The following is a 5,857-nucleotide window of genomic DNA, read 5'->3' as shown; positions in this document are numbered from 1 at the left end:
CACCTTCCATTGCTTTCCGCTTGAGTGCTGTAAATATAAAAACATTCTGCCAGTGTCCATTATCACCTATGCCTGCAGATTATGACTGTGTAATGAAACTCACTTAAGTCCTTGTCTATTGCATCCAGGCCTTGACACATCGCAAATGTTCTTGGCAGACCAAAGCTGTCTAAAATCCCCCTACACTCCCTCACCCAATTACCTTACACCTACGTTCAGTTCCAAACCGAGCCATGTGGCCAGCATTTTGGACAAAGATACCCCTAACTTACATTATGCCTATTCCTACCAACTATCCAAGGTTCCCCACTGCTACGCCTTTCTTGGCATTTTGCCCGCTCATTACTTTTTCAATGTACAGAGCTACTGGTGGATACTGTATATAGTAACTAATGATGGACATACCGCATATAGATGAAATATTACTTCAGAGAGTCCCCCTGGCAGCAGGCAGCCGATCTCAAGAAATTCTGGAACAAAAAGTATAAACTGTGAAGATATTATGACGTGCGCTTAGTATGGTTCATCATATCAACAAATATATGTTCAGCCTATTGAAAACATCAGGGAGATTGTTCCCACAGACTTGTCATGTGTCTCTATAGGAACATTCTGGATGACATCACATTATAGAATTTCTATAGGTTGTTATTTGCTATAATACTTACATATATACAGTGGATCTTCTAGCATGTCGGCTGTCACTGGTGCCACATATTCAGATGTTATAAATGTCTGTAAAATACATAATGGGTTTAATGCACATACATAAAATAACCCCATATCTATAATGAATAATAATATATTTATTTCACACATTTCATTTTCTATCACAGGGCGAGTCCAATGCCCCTCTGCCACACAAATAACACCAGCAGTATAATGGCATATAATAGTTGGAGGACCCTGGTATAGATTTTGTATCAGGGACCAGGAGCTTATTGTTATTCTTCTATATAATCTTATCCTTAATGGAAAACTTCTAATTTGTCTTTTGTGGAGTCTTTTGGACTGGAGTAGAGAGAGTAGAAAATGGTAAATTGGATTTCTGGATTCAACAGACAAAATAATTATTAAAGGGGTTTTCTGACAGTTTCATAAACCTTAGTCTAAGCCGCATATGGCTAAAAATAACAAATTGTCCCTACTCATTTTTTAAATTCCTTGTGGCTCCTGCGCTGGTGGTTCTGTTGTCTTTAGTTGCTAGGCCACAGCGGTCATATATACGTGTGGATGGCATGTCACGTGGCAGCTATTGTGTCACATCCAGGGCCGGCCTTAGGTTTATTGGTGACATGTGCAGTATCTGTGACGTCCTCCCCCTTATGATGCACCATGTAGTGTCCAAATAATTTAATCATACAGTGCCCAAATAACATCACCCAGTCAATAAACTAGGGATTGTATCTTTCTGTTTTTTTATATTATAGGTTTGGGCCCTAAATGCCGGATCGGCAGTGTAAGTTGAGGGTGCCCAGGCCATCTATGGTGGTAGTGCCCTCTTCAGTATTGACCAGTAATACACACTATGTGATCATTTAGAGATGCAGTTAATAAAATACACTGACCTTGGACTCTCCTACTGAATACATCCGACTGAATGTAGAACGTTATGTGATGTGAGGTGGAGGGCTCTGCTTAATCTTTGATCTGCCCTCCTGGGACGTGTGGTTATCATTAACTCTTATGAGGAATTAATTCTAGGAGAAAGAAAGACAATGTATTAGGACAAATCTCAATCAATGGCAACATTTCTATCTAGAACAGAGTCCAGTCCCCAACCAGTGTAAAATTACCAAAGGGGTAAATAGGATGACCGGCTGGGGTCCAGGGATTTGGGGTGGCCCACAGCTCTGGAGCTCCATACGCCCCTAAAAATTGGACAAACAATAACGGCGCAGGGAGGAAGCGAAATGTCTGACCCGGTTGGTTGTCTATTAGGTGAGTATAATTTTTTATTTTATAGGAGCAAAGGGGGCACTATTAATATGGGGGATAAAAGGACTGAGTCAGGCTTAGAAAAGGGGGCTTCATTACTGTGGGGCCATACAAAAGGGGCATTCTGACCCAGGACATACAAAAAGTGTCATTCTAACTGTGGAGGGTATTGGTGGATACTGCATATAGTAACTAATAAGAGACGCACCTTGCATAGATGAAATATTGCTTCAGAGAGTCCCCCTGGCAGCAGGCAGCCGATCTTAAGGTGTTCTGGAAAAAACAATAATTGTGTAGTTTTATTTCTCCAGACAGACGTGTGCTCAGTATGGACCACCCAACAATGAGGGAAATGTACATTAGGACTCATGTACACAGCAACTTCATGTGGACGGACCTGTATGGTGGCGCACAGACTGCAGTACTGGTAATGTAGACACTCTGTGTGCGCTGTGTGCTCCCCCATAAGCCAAATGTGTATTTGGAAATGACATAAATAACAAGTCCCTTATATATTACTAATACCATAATATCTTCTTTATGGAGCATTTCTATAATAATAATAATATAAAGCTGCAGCAAAATTCCCAGCGTTTACTTTTGCTACATGTGGATGAGTTTTTGAGACTGTAACTATTCACCTGTAACACTTGTGAATTTTGCCGCGCAGCAAATCTGCAGCGTCTGAATTCAGCTTTATGGCGTAGAATATAGTACTCAAATACTGCAATCATACAGTGCCCAAATAACACTGCCAGACAAGTATTGTCTGCCACACTGTAATGTAATCCATTATCAAGGAATTGTATCTGCATCCTGAGCAGTGCCCTTTACTTTTTTTACATGAAGAGTGGGATTGAGTGTTCAAGCAATGGGTGCCCCAGACATCAAGACCAGTGGCGCCCCATTCATTAGTGACAGGTGATGCACCCAGTGTAACCGCACAGGTCGCACACCCCTAAAACAGGCCCTGGATGAACAACATTGGGGAATTTGTTCCCACAGTCTTGTCATGTGTCTCTATAGGAACATTCTGGATGACATCACATTATAGAATTTCTATAGGTTGTCATTTGCTATAATACTTACATATATACAGTGTATGTCCTAGCATGTCGGCTGTCACTGGTGCCACATATTCAGATGTCATAAATGTCTGTAAAATACATAATGGAATAAACATAAAATAACCCCATATCCATAATGAATAATAATATATTTACTTTCACACCTTTCATTTTCTATCACAGGACGAGTCAGACATTGAAAACATTTTGTAATGTTAGTGTAAACCCAGGGAACATAACTATAGGGGTGAAGAGGTTGCAGTCACACCCAGGCCCAGGTGTCCATGACTGACATTAGGGGGGGTCACAATGTGGGCAATTTACAAATGCCAATCCCCAATGCCCCCATCTCCTAGAGGAATCCCGATTTTCGCTGCTAGAAACGCGATGTCAGTGAGAGAAGCACCCAGGCGGAAAGGCAGCTGCTGAGTTGCCCGGCCGATTCTAAAACACAAGCAGTGGAAGGGAGCCAGCGCAGCGCCCCGTTCCACCTGCTGGAGGGATGCGCCCTATGTAATGGCACAGGTCGCACACCCCTAAGGCCGGCCCTGGCTACTGCTGAGCCTTATTAGGATAATATACGGTAGCTTTTTAAGACTATTTAATTAAATTAAATTAGACATCATATTGAAAACGACTGAGAAGTCACATTCCACATTACTGACAGCTGCAATTCTCAGACAATGGTAAGGGTATGTTCACACACTTAACTAAAAAACGTCTCTAAAATACAGAGCTCTTTTCAAGGGAAAACAGCCTCTGATTTTCAGCCATTTTTTAAACCACAAACATTTTTTGAGGCGTTTTTACCAACGTTCTTGGAGCTGTTTTTCTATTGAGACAATGAAAAACGGCTCCAAAAACGGCCGAAGGAGTGAAATCCACTTCTTTTTACAGGGTGTTTTTTATGCGCCGCTTTATCAAACGCCCACGTAAAATGCACCATCGGAAAAAAAAAACAGTTTTTCCCATTGAAATCAATTGGCAGATGTTTGGAGGCGTCTAGCCTCCGTATTTTCGGCTGTTTTTCGGGGTGTTTACGGCCAGGAAAACGGCTGAAAATAGGCTGTGTGAACATACTCTGTTGTACTGAGTTGTAACTTTAATGAGAAAATATGAAACATTGAAATCTGAATGTAAAATGTTCAGTTGTTACTTGCATTAATAGAAACATTTTACTGGAACTTGAACTGTTTGTCTAAAAAATAAAACAACCCCAACTCCTGACAATCACCAGAAAAAAATCCTTCTACAGTTTTTTTTAAACGGCCACGTAAAAAACGCCTCATCGGAACAAACCCCCGTTTTTCCCATTGAAATCAAAGCGCAGATGTTTGGAGACGTTCAGCCTCTGTCGTTTTAGATGTTTTTCGGGGCGTTTATGGCCATGAAAATAGGCCATGTGAACATACTCTGAGTTGTAACTTTAACCCCTTCCCTCTTTGGCCGCTTTTGACCTTCCTGACAGAGCCTCATTTTTCAAATCTGACATGTTTCACTTTATGTGGTAATAACTCCGGGATGCTTTTACCTATCCAAGTGATTCTGAGATTGTTTTCTCGTGACACATTGGACTTTATGTTACTGGCAAAATTTGCCCGATACATTCAGTATTTAATTGTGAAAAACACCAAAATTCAGCGAAAAATTGCAAAAATTTGCATTTTTCTCAATTTAAATGTATCTGCTTGTAAGACAGGCAGTTATACCACACAAAAATGTTGCTAACTAACATCCCCCATATGTCTACTTTAGATTGGCATCGTTTTTTGAACATCATTTTATTTTTCAAGGACGTTACAAGGCTTAGAACTTTAGCAGCAATTTCTCACATTTTCAAGAAAATTTCAAAATGCTATTTTTACAGGGGCCAGTTCAGTTGTGAAGTGGGTTTGAGGTCCTTAGATATTAGAAACCCCCAATAAGTCACCCCATTTTAAAAAATGCACCCCTCAAAGTATTCAAAACAGCATTTAGAAAGTTTCTTAACCCTTTAGACATTGCGCAGGAATTAAGGCAACGTAGAGGTGAAATTTACAAAGTTCATTATTTTTTTCAAGAAATTCATTTTGAATCAATTTTTTTTGTACCACAAAATGTTTTACCCAAGAAATGCAACTCAATATTTATTGCCCAGGTTCTGCAGTTTTAGGAAATATCCCACATGTGGCTCTAGTGTGCTACTGGACTGAAGCACCGGCCTCAGAAGCAAAGGAGCACCTGGTGGATTTTGGGTCTCCTTTTTATTAGAATATATTTTAGGCACCATGTCAGCTTTGAACAGGTCTTGTGGAACTAAAACAGTGGAAACCCCCCAAAAGTGACCCCATTTGGGAAACTACACCCCTCGAGGAATTTATATAGGGGTGTAGCAAGCATTTTGACCGGCCAGTTTTTTTGCAAAAATGTTTGGAACTAGGCCATGAAAATGAAAATCTAAATTTTTTCAAATAAAATGTAGGTTTAGCTAATTTTTTTTCATTTCCAAAAGAACTAAAGTAGAAAAAGCACCATAAAATTTGTAGAGCAATTTCTCCCGAGTAAAACAATACCCCACATGTCGTAATAAACGGTTATTTGGACACACAGCAGGGCTTAGAATGGAAAGAGCGCCATTTGGCTCTTGGAGCTCAAATTTAGCAGGAATGGTTTGCGGAGGCCATGTCGCATTTGCAAAGCCCCCTAGGGGACAAAACAGTGGAAACCCCCAACAAGTGACCCCATTTTGGAAACTATACCCCTCGAGGAATTTATCTAGGGGTGTAGCAAGCATTTTGACCGGCCAGTTTTTTTGCAAAAATTTTTGGAACTAGGCCATGAAAATGAAAATCTACATTTTTTCAAATAAAATG

General features: G+C 40.4%; 1 long non-coding RNA gene across 1 annotated transcript; it reads right to left on the bottom strand.

The window, feature by feature from the left end:
• Positions 1-230: 230 nt before the first annotated feature.
• On the bottom strand, positions 231-1,696 carry LOC142740546 (uncharacterized). The gene is made up of 3 exons (XR_012880764.1): positions 1,569-1,696; positions 669-735; positions 231-470 (listed from the first exon to the last, which is right to left on the bottom strand). It is a non-coding gene; the product is annotated as an uncharacterized LOC142740546 (long non-coding RNA).
• Between the last annotated feature and the right edge of the window lie 4,161 nt (positions 1,697-5,857).

The sequence above is a fragment of the Rhinoderma darwinii genome, chromosome 2 (assembly GCF_050947455.1).
Source record: "Rhinoderma darwinii isolate aRhiDar2 chromosome 2, aRhiDar2.hap1, whole genome shotgun sequence".
Classification (NCBI taxonomy): Eukaryota; Metazoa; Chordata; class Amphibia; order Anura; family Rhinodermatidae; genus Rhinoderma; species Rhinoderma darwinii.
The sequence above is the reverse complement of the archived record's forward strand: the minus strand, read 5'-3'. Positions and strand labels throughout refer to the sequence as shown.